A 15,776-nucleotide genomic window follows, 5' to 3' on the forward strand; every position below is an offset into this window, starting at 1 on the left:
TATAAAAGGGTTGTTACAAAGGAGGAGCATGCCGACAGGAGACCTTTTGGTCCATAACTAGGTCGGATACGAAGAAGATGATAATAATGAATAAATAAACAAATAAATATTATAATAATATGAATAATAATAAATAAAATAAATAAATAAATGCATAGGTATAGTTAAATAATCAACATACAGGTAAATAGCAAATGATAATAGATTGACAGATAAATAATAATAAATCAAAATCAAGCAAATAATAATAAACAAACAGAAAAATAATAACAAACAAATAAACAAATATAAAATGAATGGCAGGACTTATAGCATCTTGCTTAGGTGTTTATTTAAACGAATCTTAAAGCTTCGCACTGAACTACATTGCACTGCCTCTGCAGGAAGTTTTTTCCTTCATTAACTACATGGTTGTTTCTACCCACTTTCAAATCAAATCTATTTCCTGACAGTTTGAGACCATTATTTGTCAGATTCTCATTCAGTGTGAAAATTTTGTCACTTTTGGTGTCAGTTTTCGGATGATTTATTTTTTATATTTGGAATCACTTTTGTGGCTCGCCGTTGTACTTTTTCCAGTCTGTCAATGTCTTCAATGAGATTCGGTGACCACACGGAAACAGCATATTCCAAATGTGGATGAACTAACGATTTATACAGCTTGTTAATGAGAGATGGACTTTTGAAGTCAAAAGATCGCGCAATCAGTCCTAGAATCTTATTTGCTTTCTCAGAGGCTATACACTGCTTAGATGATTTGAGATCGTTACTGATAATTACGCCAAGATCCTTTTCACTATCCACTTTTGTTAACAAATTCCCAAATAACTTGTAATTGTACTTACTGTTATTTTTACCTATGTGGATAACCTTGAATTTATTGGCGTTAGATTTCATTAGCCACTTTTCATACCATTGCTTCTTGAATATCTAATTGGGTTAAGTGATCATTTGCCATCTCGCACAGTTTTGTATCATCAGAAAATTTGGAGACAATAGATTTTAATTCGTGGTCTATATAATTTATATATAATAAGTGGTCCAAGAACGGAACCCTGAGGAAATCCACTCGTAACTTTTTTCTATCTAGAGGTTTTGTCATATAGAACAACTCTCTGTTTTTGATCATTCATCCAATTACTAGTCCAATTTAATAGGCTACCACTTATTCCGTGTGTAGCTAATTTAGTAAATAGTCTTTTGTAGGGGACGGTATCAAAAGCTTTTGCAAAGTCTAGATATATTAAATCTATATTGTTTATTTTGTCATAATTCGAGATAACTGTGTTGTAGAATTCAAGTAAGTTAGTCGCGCAAGAACGTTTCCATGCTAGCTATCATCAAATTTTCTAAATGTTGTTCGATAGCATCTCTGATGATAGTTTCCATAATTTTCCCTACGATTGAAATCAAATTTATGAGTCTGTAGTTATTTGGTTTCTTTTTGTCACCTATTTTGAATATGGGAGTAGTCTTAGCTAGCTTCCATTCTTATGGGACATCTCCGGGTATGATGGATTTCTTGAAAATAATTGTAATGGAACAACAATCTCATTTTTCATTTCCTTTAAGATTCTTGGATGCCAGCCGTCAGGCCCTGATGTTTTATTGACTTAGAGTTTTCCTATACACCTTTTATTTTTTTCTTTTGTTATATTTACTGTAGTGAGTAAGTTTACCCTAGACTTTTCACAGTTTCAGTTTGAAGTTCACTTTGAAGTGTTTCGTTTACAAATACTAAGCTAAAATAGTTGTTTAAGATATCACACATTCCTTCATTTGAATATTCAAGTTGACCGTCAGCAGATAATAGTGGGTCAACGTGATTCGTAATAATCTTTTTATCGCTAATGTAACGATAGAATTCTTTGGGATTCTCTTTGGAGTTATAAACGATATTCATTTCGTATTGTCGTTTTCGTTTTTTTATTGTCTTTTTTAAATCTCTATGTATTAATACATAACTTTGATAGTCATTAGATGCACCCGAGCACTTGTATTCCTTATAAGCCTGTCTCTTTTTAGCAATTCTTTTTTCGGTTTCTTTGTCAAGCCATTTTTGGCGAGCCTTATTTAGGGGGCGTCTGTCCTTAAACGGGATGTAAGTATGTGTGAATGCCAATTGCCTGATGCAAGCTAACTGCAACTCACGGCGTATAATGTCTTGGATTAAAGTATGTAATTCACGACGTATGGAATACGATACTGGAAATGTTACAAATCTGGATTTGAGCCATATTATATTGGTCTGTTATATATGTGAATGCCAATTACATGATTCAAGTTAACTGTAACTCACGGCGTATAATGTCTTGATTTAAAGATGTAATTCACATTTACATTGCATTGGTTCATTATGTATGATATAATTGTGTTGAGAAATTATGTTGTAATATGATGGTATTGTTATGAAGGAATGTAAACTACGACTATCCTGTTGTATTGTTCCACGATAGAAAGTAGTGCTAGTGTATGCCATAAAAAGGTATCACTGTACAATGACAATATGTTGCATTAGAGCCAATAAAATGTTGTTAGGTATTGTCAAATTGTGAACAAAGGAGGACATGTATGGATTACTATAAAGTACTGGAATTGTTAACCTCTGAATACACAGAATGGTGACGTAGACTACTTCGGTAGATATCACCTTAAGGCGTCCCTTTACATAAGAACATAAGAATGAAGGAGACTGCAAGAGACCATAAGGCCTACACTAGGCAGCTCCGTATCCATCACCACCTGTCATCCCCATCCATAAAGTTGTCTAATCGTTTCTAAAAACAACTTATAGTTTCAGCGCTTACTACATGGTTACTAAGTCTATTCCATTCGTCGACCACCCTATTAGTAAACAAATTTTTGCCTATTTCCTTCTTAAATCTAAATTTGTTCAGTTTAAAACCAAAACTACTAACATTAGTAGCGGTCCGTCATGAGGACAAGACGTGCATTGAGCAGGTAGAAGGGAACCCTTTTGGTGAGCATTGAGTATGAATGCGTTTCTTTTTACTATGTTGAATATGTGGTAGTGAATGAGATGAAGAGGTCACATTGTTAATAATTGATTTTGGTTTCTCAGACCATGTTTGGATGAGAATAGTAAGCAGCGAATTATGGTGAAGCCATGGCGGCGAAATAATCATGGTATGTTTCATTATGTCAGTGCCAGGTGAAGTTATGTAGTGTAAAGAATCATGGTGCAAATGATTTGTTAACGTAACGAATGTAAATTATTCAAGTAGGTGGATTGATTTGTTAATGTAATTACAGATACCATAGTCTGTAGTATTAGAAATTACGTAAAAGGTGACGTCATATTGAACTCGTTTATTGAACTCTAGAAGTTTAATTTCATTAAAGTAATAAATTATGTATATTTAAATTATTGGATAAAATCTGAATAATTAATAATGTTAATGATCAATTGCTACTGATAATTTGTAGTCTATTGAAAAATTTAAACATTTGAAATAAATACCGAAAATTCTGGTCGGTGAAAAGTAAACAATGGTCGCGAAAATTATAGATATTGCGTGTGGCCTGCGGCCGGTTCATTCAAATACTTGTTTTCGTGAAGTCAAGACGCTTAGAATTTGTGTCAACTGAAACTACAGAAAATCAATTTCGGAGGAACATTTACTCCCAACTGTAAAGAGAAACCTCTCTTTAAAGCATAAGATTACTTACAATTGAAAATAACGGATAAACTCAATAAGGCGAAAGGGACGTAAGTATAACTCGGCCGAGTTAAAACCGGTCTCTCGAAAATCCGCCTTTTCTATAAATTACATCTAAAATTCAAGAAGAAGGTAAGATTGAACTTTCTCATTTTGAATTAGTTTAACTAAAGTAAGAATTATTTGTTTGGATAAGGAAAACAGATCCTTTTCCAATATATTTAAAGAGAGGATTTATTAACATCAAGACTCGGCATAATCTATCTGATTCGCCATAGCCAATAGTTTACCTCCGTGAATTGATTCAGTATTCGAGCCTTTAAGTGGGCCTATTTGTTTATAATAAAAAGGTAATTGTGGATTCACTGTGCCGATTATTATTAAAAGGCTTAACATATTCGTAAGTAAATTGAGTTGTTTTATATAATAGCTTCAGGAGTTCAATTAAATGAGTTTGTCAAGTTCGCCTAGTATATACTAGGGCCTATTTGTTCTTAGTGGAAACCTTGTGTCCAGGTTGGTTTGTTTAGTTGAATTATGGCCTATGTTTAGTGAAATCGAATTGTTTTAATTTATGTATAGGCTAGTACAACCTGAATATTTTTTTGTACTTTGTATCAATACAGTCTAATCATGACAAGTGATAATGATAATGAGGATAAGGATAACCTTGATGAAGCTGGATTTGAGACTGCATTGGTTAAATTGAAACGAGAAAGGGTACCTAAAAGAAAAGTTACTCTAATTCTTAATAAATTAAAGGATTCACTCAGTAAAAAGACATTAAACATTAATTTCTGTAGTAAACAATTAGATGTTATTGATCAAGTTATAAGTGAAATTAAAGTTAAAGATGAACAGATTTTAGATCTTCTAAAGGAAAATGAAGTAGATGTTAAGAATTTTGACACATTTACTAGTGAAGTAGATAAGCAAGTAGGCTATCATATGGAAATAGATGAAAGTCTATCAGAATTTCAGGAATTTAAAATGGCAGGGAATAAATCCAATAATCACTCTACAAGCTCTATAGATGCTGATAGATTTGTTGAAACACTCAATAGGCTAGACCATTTTGATACTAAACCGCCTCCCTTATCTTGCGGCGTTTTTGATGGAACTGAAAAGGATAAATTTGCCTTTTCTTCTTTCCTCAATCAGTTTAATAATGTCATAGGTAATAAGGAGAGTATGTCCCAGGCAGTGAAGCTTAATTATTTACATAGTTATCTTAGGGGTTATGCTTTGAATATCATTAGCCATTTGTCTATCATAAATGAAAATTACGATATTGCACTAAGATTATTGAAAGATGAATTTCTGGATGTACCCTTTATAGTGGATGAAACTTTCAGAAGGATTCTAAGCGCAACAGTTCCTCAAGGATATGACGAGGAGTTTTTTACATTAAAGTCATTCATCATTGAAATAAGAGCATACATTTTTTAATTAAAGTCAAATTATGGTTATGATTTTACAATGAAAAATTCTCCTGGAAATTTACTATTGAGTCATATTCTCTTTAATAAGTTGCCTACAGCATTCAAAAGGGAACTGGTTCATAAATATAATAACTATCCTACCTTGACTGAAATCTTTGAGTCATATAATGACATTATTAAGACTCTAATTAAGACCTGTAAAACTACTTTGCCTAAATCTGATAAAATCAATAAGGCCAAAGAAAATTCAAAAAATGCACCCAAAGAAAATAAAAGTTCTCTTCAAAATTTTAAGACCAGTCAAAATAAGGTTGTTCCCTCTAAAAACCTTATTTGTAAATTGTGCAGCGCATCAGGTCACTCCTTGGGACAGTGAAAAATATTCAACTCTTAAGGATAAGACAGAGAGAGTACAGGAGTTAGGTCTCTGTGCACGTTGTGCTGGATCTGGTCATAAAGAAGATGAATGCTTTGGCAAGCAAAATAAATTAAAATATGGTTGTAAACACTGTAATTCTTATGGCCATATAGCACCCCTTTGTCCTGAATTTAAAGGACCTAATACTAGTAATAATCATCTTTGTTTAACATCTCAACAAAAATCTGAAAATTATTACATTTCCCCTACTGTAACTTTGGAATTTATTCGTGGTAAACAGAGTAAGAAGATAAGATGTTTAATTGATACAGGGAGTCAGCGATCCTACATGTCAGCAAGAGTTGCTAAAGAGCTTTGTACGGATTTAGACTCATTGAATATGATAGACTTCAATATAAAAACATTCATTGGAGCTGAAGTTAAGAGCTTTAAGCAAACCTTAATAGGTGTTAAATTGAATAAGATAATTCAAATGCCATTTCTTATTGACCCTTCACTCAGCATAAGTTTTGTTGTACCGGGTATGAATGAAGCCCTAGAAAATATAAAAGATCAAGGATTTGAATTGGCTGATGAAGCCTTTGGATTAAATCTGGATAATGAATTGATAGAGGTGGATGCATTGATAGGTGTAGACTTGCTTCAATTCCTTCCAGAATGTTCATTTGCCTCATGCTTGCAAGGGAGCTGCATGGTAATTGGAAATAAAGTAATTCCTATTGGTAATGTCAATCATTTTTTGACTAGGAAACAGGCTTCTCAAATTAGTAAAAGAAAAAAAAACGGCAAGTAATAAAGTTCAAACTTATCAATGTCAGAAGTCTTCTAAAGTTCATGACACCTCAGTTAATCTGATACTTAATCCAATTAAATCTTATTTTAATCCTCTAGAGAACATTCTAAGTGATTCAGATATTGAAAATGGGATAGAATATCTCTTTAGCTTGGAATCTATTGGAATTAGTAAGAATGAAATTTATAGTTCAGAGGATCAAGAACAAATTGCTAGATTTAATGAAGCTATTCAGTTTAAAGATGGCCATTACCAAGTTAAGCTTCCTTGGCATTCAGAAAAAATAGAACTGGTCCCTTCTAATTTTCAGGTTGCCAGAAAAGTTTTAGGGAGAGTTTCAAAAAATCTTAAAAAGTCAAATCTTTATGAAAAATATGAAGAGGTCTTTGATAAGCAGCTTCAGGATGGAATCATAGAGCAGATTGAAATTGACTTTTCTGATGAAAAGGTGAATAATCACACTTGGATTCCACATAGGCCAGTCATTAAGATGGAAGAGCAGGTCTCAACTAAGATTAGACCAGTTTTCAATTGCTCACTAAAAACTGATAAGAATCTACCTTCTTTGAATGAGGCTGCATATACTGGAGTTGATCTAATGGAGTCCTTGCTTAAACTGTTATTTTGCTTTAGAACTAATGATATAATCTTGCTGAGTGACATCAAGCAGGCATTCCTGTCAATTAGGCTCAGCCAAGAGTTTGACAAGAACCGTTTTTGTTTCCTTTGGGAAAGGGATAAATTGATTGCTAATAGATATAGAACTCTAGTATTTGGATTTACATCATCACCCTTCATTCTACATTATGTAATGAAGAAACATGCCAGTAAATTTCCAGTTGACAAATGCACTGACATTCTTTCCAGTCAATTCTGTGTTGATAATTTAATATTCACAGGCAATAATTTTAAGGAAATGACTGACCTTTATCGGTTTTGCTATGAAAGAATGGCTCTTGGTGGTTTTATCTTAAGATCTTGGAATTCAAATTCACTTGAACTGAGACAACTGATATAAAAGGATGGCAAATTAGTTGAACATTCAAATGAGACAGAGAAAATTCTTGGATACAGATTTAATCCTAATATGGATGAGATGCAGCTTGCACCTGTTGAATTTCACTCTGTCAGTACTAAAAGACAATTGTTATCCGAGACTTCAAGTTTGTTCGATCCACTGGGGTTAGTCTTACCCATTAGTATCAAAGGAAAGTTATTGATGAGGAAGGTGTGGCAACACAAATTAGGATGGGATGAAAAATTGCCTGAGGACATAATAAACGAATGGGATAATATCAAACCAGGTTTTGAGAAAGCTAATCAAGTCTCCTTTAATAGGCAGGCATTAAATGAGAATGAAGAATATGGACTTAATATTTTTAGTGACAGCTCACAAAATTGCTTTGGGTTTGTTGCTTATGGTACCAGTAAGGAAAGTAGTTCCCTCTTATTTGCTAAAGCAAAAGTGGCTCCTGCTAACAAGGAAAAAGAACATAGCATCCCAGTCTTGGAGCTACTTGGAGTGATTCTTGCTTTAAGTGCATATCCACTATTTTGAATGCCTATTCCAATATAAGATTCAACTATATTAATATTGCTGTTGATGCACAAGTTGTGCTCAACTGGTTAATAACCAGACAGACTAAACTAAAATCTAAGTTTGTCAAAAATAGAATAGGTGAAATGGATAGTAAACTACAACAGCTTGAAAGGGATTATAACATTCCCATTAATTTTAATTATGTCAAAACTGAAAATAATCCTGCTGATCTCTTAACTAGAGGCATAACCTACAGCAAATTCATCGATAATTTTGAATTTTGGCTCAAGGGACCAGATTGGATGAAATATGATTTAAATACCTGGCCTAAATGCCCATTGTTGAGTGTGGGTTTTAATCTGATGAATCAAAATATCAATACTCTCAATACCATGCAAGGAAAGGAAGTTGAAATCAAACCTATTTTTGACATTAATAAGTTTTCAAACTATAATAGTTATGAAAATCACTGAGTATCTCTTCAAGTGGATTTGTATGAAAAGTGGTGAAAACTCTCATGAGAAGGCATTGGATTATTGGATCATGATAAATCAGTCAGTCAGTTTTGCTAAAGAAATTAGCTTCCTTAAACAAGTGGATACACTCAAGTCAAGTAACTTTAAAAATTCAGAAGTGCCTTCCTTAGTATTGAATTTAAAAAAAATTCTCGATGAAAAGAGCATCCTGAGATCACGAGAAAGGATTTCCAAATCACTTTATTTTGATTATAATGTACACAATCCTGTACTTTTGGGAAAAGATCACTTTTTCACTGTACTTTTTACCAGATTTTGTCATGCTCAGGTACAACACATGGGAGTCAGTACTACCTTAAATTTCCTAAGGTCCCAAGGATTCTGGATCCCAAAGGGTAGATCTTCTGTTAAAGCTTCAATTAAGGGCTGCAAAATTTGCCAAAAGTATAATGCACTTGCCTATAATTACCCTAAAGTAACCAGTATGCCTAAGCAGCACATGAATCTGATCAGACCTTTCAATCATGTGGGAGTTGATTATACAGGTCATGTATATTTGAGAAAAGATATTACTAATGCTTTGAGAAAATATTTTATATTTATTTTCACGTGCCTTAATATCAGGGCTGTCCATTTCGAGTTGTTGCCTGACATGTCAACTAAGAATTTCATTCTGGCCTTTCAAAGATTTTGTAATCAGTATACTATTCCAACTTGTACAGTGATAATGCCCGATCATTTGTGAAAGGTGGAGACATATTAGAGAAAACTCTCGAGTCGAATGAATTTTTGGATGAACTCTCAAAAAACAAAATCAAACATGTAAGAATCCCAGTATATTCAGCATGGGTTGGAGCAGCTTGGGAACGTCTTATCAGAACAGTAAAAAACTGCCTGTATAAGGCAATTGGAAGATCTAATTCAACATATTTTGAGTTTCTCACTGCCCTTTCAAACATAAAAAATGCCATTAATTCTAGGCCTCTCACTTATAGAGCCAGTTCAGAAGAATTTGAATTTATAACTCCAAATTCATTCCTCAAACTTAACAACATTGGTTCATTGATGTTCAAAGATGAAACTGATATTTGGGTTAATGATGAAAATCGGGAAAATCTTGAAAATGCACTTTGCAAGCAGAATGAGATGTTTGAGGAATTTAGAAGATTGTGGTATGAAGACTATCTTCTGTGTTTAAGGGATCATGCAAAAAATCTTTACCAGAAAGAATGGTCTGACAAGATAAAGAAAGGAGATGTAGTTTTGATTAAACATCCAAATAAACCCAGACCTTTTTGGTTAATGGGAATAATATTAGAGATAATTATTGGGCATGACAATAAGGTTCGGATTGTTAAAGTGAAACAAAATAATGGAGAAATTGCCTTCCATACAATAAAGAACTTGTATCCCATGGAATTAAATATCACTCTTGGAAGTCAAAACCCATCACAACCTTCAAAGGTAGATACTGGAACCGACTCAAATCAAACAAATCCTCAAGCTCCATCTGCAAATAATAGAGATCTCAAACCAAAAAGAAAGGCTGCATTAAAGCAGCGTGAACTTATGAAAAATAAACTTGATTATTTATAAATTATAAATTGGGTATTAGGTGTTGGGTAAAATGCTACACCCTGGTTCAGGGGTGAGGATACATGGTGGTGGTTTAGATACTTTACCCTTAATCTAAGGGTGAGAACAAAATGTTTTATTAAAGATTGATTAGAGGCATTAAATCTTATTGAATCATTTATATTTATATTGATTTGGACACAATTAAGGTTGCATTGCATTGCATTTGTTACAAATGCAATCTCTTGTCTGGAGTATATTAGAAATTACGTAAAAGGTGACGTCATATTGAACTCGTTTATTGAACTCTAGAAGTTTAATTTCATTAAAGTAATAAATTATGTATATTTAAATTATTGGATAAAATCTGAATAATTAATAATGTTAATGATCAATTGCTACTGATAATTTGTAGTCTATTGAAAAATTTAAACATTTGAAATAAATACCGAAAATTCTGGTCGGTGAAAAGTAAACAATGGTCGCGAAAATTATAGATATTGCGTGTGGCCTGCGGCCGGTTCATTCAAATACTTGTTTTCGTGAAGTCAAGACGCTTAGAATTTGTGTCAACTGAAACTACAGAAAATCAATTTCGGAGGAACATTTACTCCCAACTGTAAAGAGAAAACTCTTTAAAGCATAAGATTACTTACAATTGAAAATAACGGATAAACTTAATAAGGCGAAAGGGACGTAAGTATAACTCGGCCGAGTTAAAACCGGTCTCTCGAAAATCCGCCTTTTCTATAAATTACATCTAAAATTCAAGAAGGTAAGATTGAACTTTCTCATTTTGAATTAGTTTAACTAAAGTAAGAATTATTTGTTTGGATAAGGAAAACAGATCCTTTTCCAATAGTAGAAGCACAACGTCGGCTCTAAGGCTTCCAATAAAGACGATGCGCAATCATGAATCCTCGTGTTTCTCGTACCTCTAAAGACAGAAGGGACACAGGCTGTGACAGTATGAATTATCTTAGTAAGCGTGTTTTGAAATATTTTCCACATCTGATCTACAGGTCTTTCGCTTAATTTTGACTCACAATCTGTAAGCTGAAGCTCCTGACTCCTATGAACTGAGCTTTGCTGAAATCGGTTATTTCAGATACACAAGTATCTATTCTGATGTTTTTTAGCAGTTTGAATCTAAGTTATAATCGCTACTTGCAATAGTTTCACCAACTTCTACACCAGATATCATGCTTTCGCGGCTACTGATCAATAGATCGAGTAAATTTCCATGTCTTGTGGGCTCTTTTACATGTTGAACTAAGTAATTGTCACCGAAAAAATCTATTAAGCGATTACCTATATGGCCACGTTCAAGGGTCATCCCATCAATGTCAGTGAAATTGAAATCACCCATTATCAATAAGTCACGGTTGCAGAAACTAGACACTTCTTGAGACAACAGTTTATCGTCTGCTAATTGTAATGTTTTTGGCCTGTATATTACACTCTTACCTCCGTCACCACTGTTCCTCTCTCTGTGGTCCCTTTTCACCACTTTGTGTTGTCGTCTCTATGTGCCGTCTTTCGTATGTTTACTTTCTACAAGGGGCTTAAAAAAATTGTGGAAAAAGGAGAGTATGAAAATCTTTTTTCAGTTATGATGTTTATTTTTCAACATATGTTCTATTAAGGTCAATACAGCCTTTAAATCCGTCTTAGTAGAACTGAGGATCATGTGATCTGGACCATGTCAGAGCAGCTCTTTTTACATCGTAAACTGATGGAAAATTGGTACCTTTCCATTATCTTTTTAAGTTTGGAAACAAAAAGAAGTCGAATGGGGCTAAATTGCGGCTGTAAGGGGGGTGTCAGATGATTTTCCATCGAAATTCACGTAGCACAGCTCTTGTCTGCCGAGCACTGTGAGCGCGTGCATTGTATTGGTGCAGAGGACGCGTTGATTCAGGTTTCCAGGGCACTTTTTCGAGACTTTTTTGGACAATTTTCTCAAAATGCATTCATGATAAGTAGATGTAATTGTTTTCTTATTCTCGAGGAAGTCAACCAGCAAAATCTCTTCTACATCCCAGAAGACAGTGGCCATGACCTTTCCTCTTGAACGCTCAGATTTTGCTTTGACTGGTCCACTTCCACCCCGGGGCAGCCACTGCTTTGATTGAATTTTGTCCTCGGTATCGTACTGGTAAAGCCATGTTTCATCACCTGTCACAATTCTCTGCAGAAAAGCTTCAGTCTTCATCCCACTTGATCAAAATTTCCATTGAAAGATCTGCCCTTGTTTGCTGCTGATCTGGGCGCAACAGCCTAGGAACCCATCGCGCGAAAAGCTTGCTTAGCGCCAATTTCTCTACCAGAAATGTGTGTGCAGAACCCACGGAGATATTGAGTGTATCTGCTATTGATTCATTGGTTATTCGTCTATTCTTTTCAATCATGTCGCGGGCAGCATCAATGTTTTTCTCCCAAACTGACGTTGATGGCCTGGCACTGTGGGGCTCATCTTCAGTTTCGTTTCTTCCACCTTTGAACCGATTTATCCATTTGTAGGTTGTTGATTTCTTTGGGGGCATTATCACCATAAACTTGTTTCAGAGCGTCAATGATTTGCATATTCTCTCAACCGACTTTCACCATGAATTTGATGTTAGTCCTGGGCTCGATTTTGGTGGATTCCATGTTGTTTGAATGGTGTCTGATTTCCAACTGGCGGCGATGCGTCATTACCTGCATTTATAAGTTCATGTTTGAACTTGTTATAACATGTTGATACAGGAATGTCCAGGTGCAATAAAATCAAATTCTTTCCATATCATTTTTAGTTATGGACTTTTTCCACAAACTTTTTGAATCTCCCTCTTATTAGTACGGCTTTCATTTTCTACTTTCTTTTCACCACTGTTTTTGTTACGTTAGGTTAGTCACTCACTATATGCATCTGTAGGTTGTTTCAGTTAGTATTACTCTAAGAGAGGGGGATTAAACGGAGCTTAATTGTTCTTTCTTCTCTTCCCGAATAGATACACTTGAATCTTCAAGTTACACCAAGGGACTCCCGTCCAGAATCCTCAATTTGGTTACTAGGTCAGTTCTGCAATGATGTAATGATTTCTTTAGTCCAATGGTCTTTACTTTTATAATAAAGATCCTCCTCTAAGGGCTTCATTTTACTCTCGTGAACCAGTTGAATTTTCTCCACCCTTTCTCCAATCAGAAAGGCTGTTACAAACTCGTAAGCAATACTGCTTATTCAAGCAATCTCAAAATCCATGCACCACTGACATAGTTTACATATTTTACATCAGCATAGAAATAAACATTATACAGCAATGAAATCGGGTCCCTTACTGTTTGCAAACACTTAGACGGGGAGCGAGGTTGTGCAATTCCTTCGCCCACAAACTGTTGTTTATCAAACACCTAACTCATAAAAAATATAACACTCGTCATCTACTTACCTTTTCTACTCACTTGTCTACCAGCCTCTTACAGGGCTCGGCAGCTACCACTTGGTCGTCGCGATCAACCATTTTCTACTACCCTCTTACAGGGCTCGCTGAATATTCACACTTGAAAAATATCCTATACAAGGCGCTAACTATCAAGAATATTTCTGCATAAACTGGCTAAACAAGGTTAAAAGTTTTATCCTTCAATGTATGTTGTCATCAAAACATATGCCACACATAAAGAAATAAGTAACCCTTCCAAAAACAAAAGATATAAATTGGTTGCAATAAATTTATTTACAAAATTCACTACTGCAAAGGTCTAAAACGTCATTACTTACAAAAAAAAATTAAATAAATAAACAAATAAAATAAAATAAAATACAAAATAAAATAAATAAAAATAAAAATAAACTGTCAAACAGTATTTAATGTCTCCCTCCTTTTGATTGTGAAATTTGATTAAGAACAGCAACAATTAAGATAAGACATTATTAGGATAGTTGTTTGTATTAGATCTCATTCGAAAAAATTTCACATTTTAAAAGATGGTGAGTTGTGTATCTGTGAGGTATGTTACAACAGTTATATACACAGCATTTAAAATGTTAATAATAGTGGAGTGTCTCTGCATAATTTCAGGCATGCACCATACATATAAACAATATTATGAATCTAGGCCTATCTGTAAAAATTGTTTGGATTAATACATACTTCACAAATGATGCTATAAACATACTCCTGACTTAGGGTGTCTTTAAAACTAATAAATTGTGTATTTTTTCTTCAGTGTCACACCATTATCATCAAATTCTATACTAGTCTTCTTTATCTCATCTGTATATCTAATTAACACTTCCCTAGTTTCTATGTGTAAAATCTTGTATGTATTTCCACCTGCAAAAACAATTATCTTATATAACCTGAGTAACTCGGTGAAATTCTATTATGGGTTGTATCTAATTTGACCACGAACAAATCTCCTATTTCTAATTCTATTTCATGTGATATTTTGTGTTATTGCTTTTTCATCTCTTGCGTATACTCTTTCATGTGTTCCCTAACTCTTTGATGTATAGATTGAAATGTATGTATCCTATTTGAGATGTAATCATCTGTATTATACACAGGTTTCTGCACTGCAATCAAGATTTTATATAGGAGAATTTTGTCACCCCCTCCAAGAAAAAAATGGTTGCTTCTCCTGTAGCTGTGTTAATTTGGTTGTTTAAATACATTTAACACAATGAATCCAAGTATCCCAAGTTATACTATGTTGGCTTATCATACCTCTAAGACATGTAATAATTTTCTCATTTAAACTCTTCAACTCCATTGCTCTGAGGATGATTCACTAGTATATTTACTTTATGAACCTTAAATAACCTACATATTTCTTCCAAGATGTTGTTATTAAATTCAGTTCCATTATCTGAAACTAAGATCTTAGGTGCAGTGAAATTATAGATTATCTGATCATAGATTACTGAAGCAATGGGTTTAAAATACAATATCTTGAAAGACAATAGCAACAAATACATATTTATATCCATTTTCAGACATAGATAAATCCAATGTATTTATATGAACTCTTTCCCAAAGTTTCTGCGGGATGAGGTATGATAACATAGGAGCAGGTTAGCAAATTTCAAACAACTTTCTATCTGATCATATATATCTTCCTTCATACCAGGCCAAAAGTATTCAAGTTTTGCTTGTCTATAAGTTTATCCTTTCTTAGATGTGAACTACAATCACTATCATGAAGTAGGAAGTATCGGAATATAGTTTAGGCAAAAGAAACAACTTAGAGAGGGACTGTGAAAAGAATCACCAAAGCAGGTGGAGGGAAGATAAATCTAAAGTTTGCTATACAAATAGCAGAAGCGTAATTAACCAAATTTATTTGCTGCAAGGCAAAGCATGCGTAGAGAACTTCGATATTATGAGTATTACTGAGTCCTGGATCAACATGGCTGATAAACATTTCCTTCCGGAAATCGAAATAGAAGGATATAAGTTTTTTTCACAAGGATAGGGTTTGCAGGAGTGGGGGAGGTCACTTTTCGTTAAAAATACAATAAACTGTATCACCAACAATTCGATTAAGGAAGAGGACTGTACGGAATCCATTTGGGTAGAGATTAGAGGCAAGAATAAGAAAGTTATTATTGGCGTCTTGTACAGACCTCCTAACCTCAGCATTGAGCAGACTGATCCCCTGATTCATGAAATTCACAGAGCGTCCCAGTACAAAAACGTTGTGATCATGGGAGATTTTAATTATAGAAACATTGACTGGGAAACTTTAATAGGAAATCAGGAAACAAAAGAACTCCTAGATGTGGTGCAGGATAATTTCCTAAAACAAGTGATTACCGATCCTACGAGAGGAGTAAATACTCTGGACTTAGTTTTAACTAATAATGAACACCTAATGAGTAACGTAAAAGTGGGAGATAGTCTAGG

The sequence above is a fragment of the Oratosquilla oratoria genome, chromosome 27 (assembly GCF_046742065.1).
Source record: "Oratosquilla oratoria isolate Oo_2021 chromosome 27, ASM4674206v1, whole genome shotgun sequence".
Classification (NCBI taxonomy): domain Eukaryota; kingdom Metazoa; phylum Arthropoda; class Malacostraca; order Stomatopoda; family Squillidae; genus Oratosquilla; species Oratosquilla oratoria.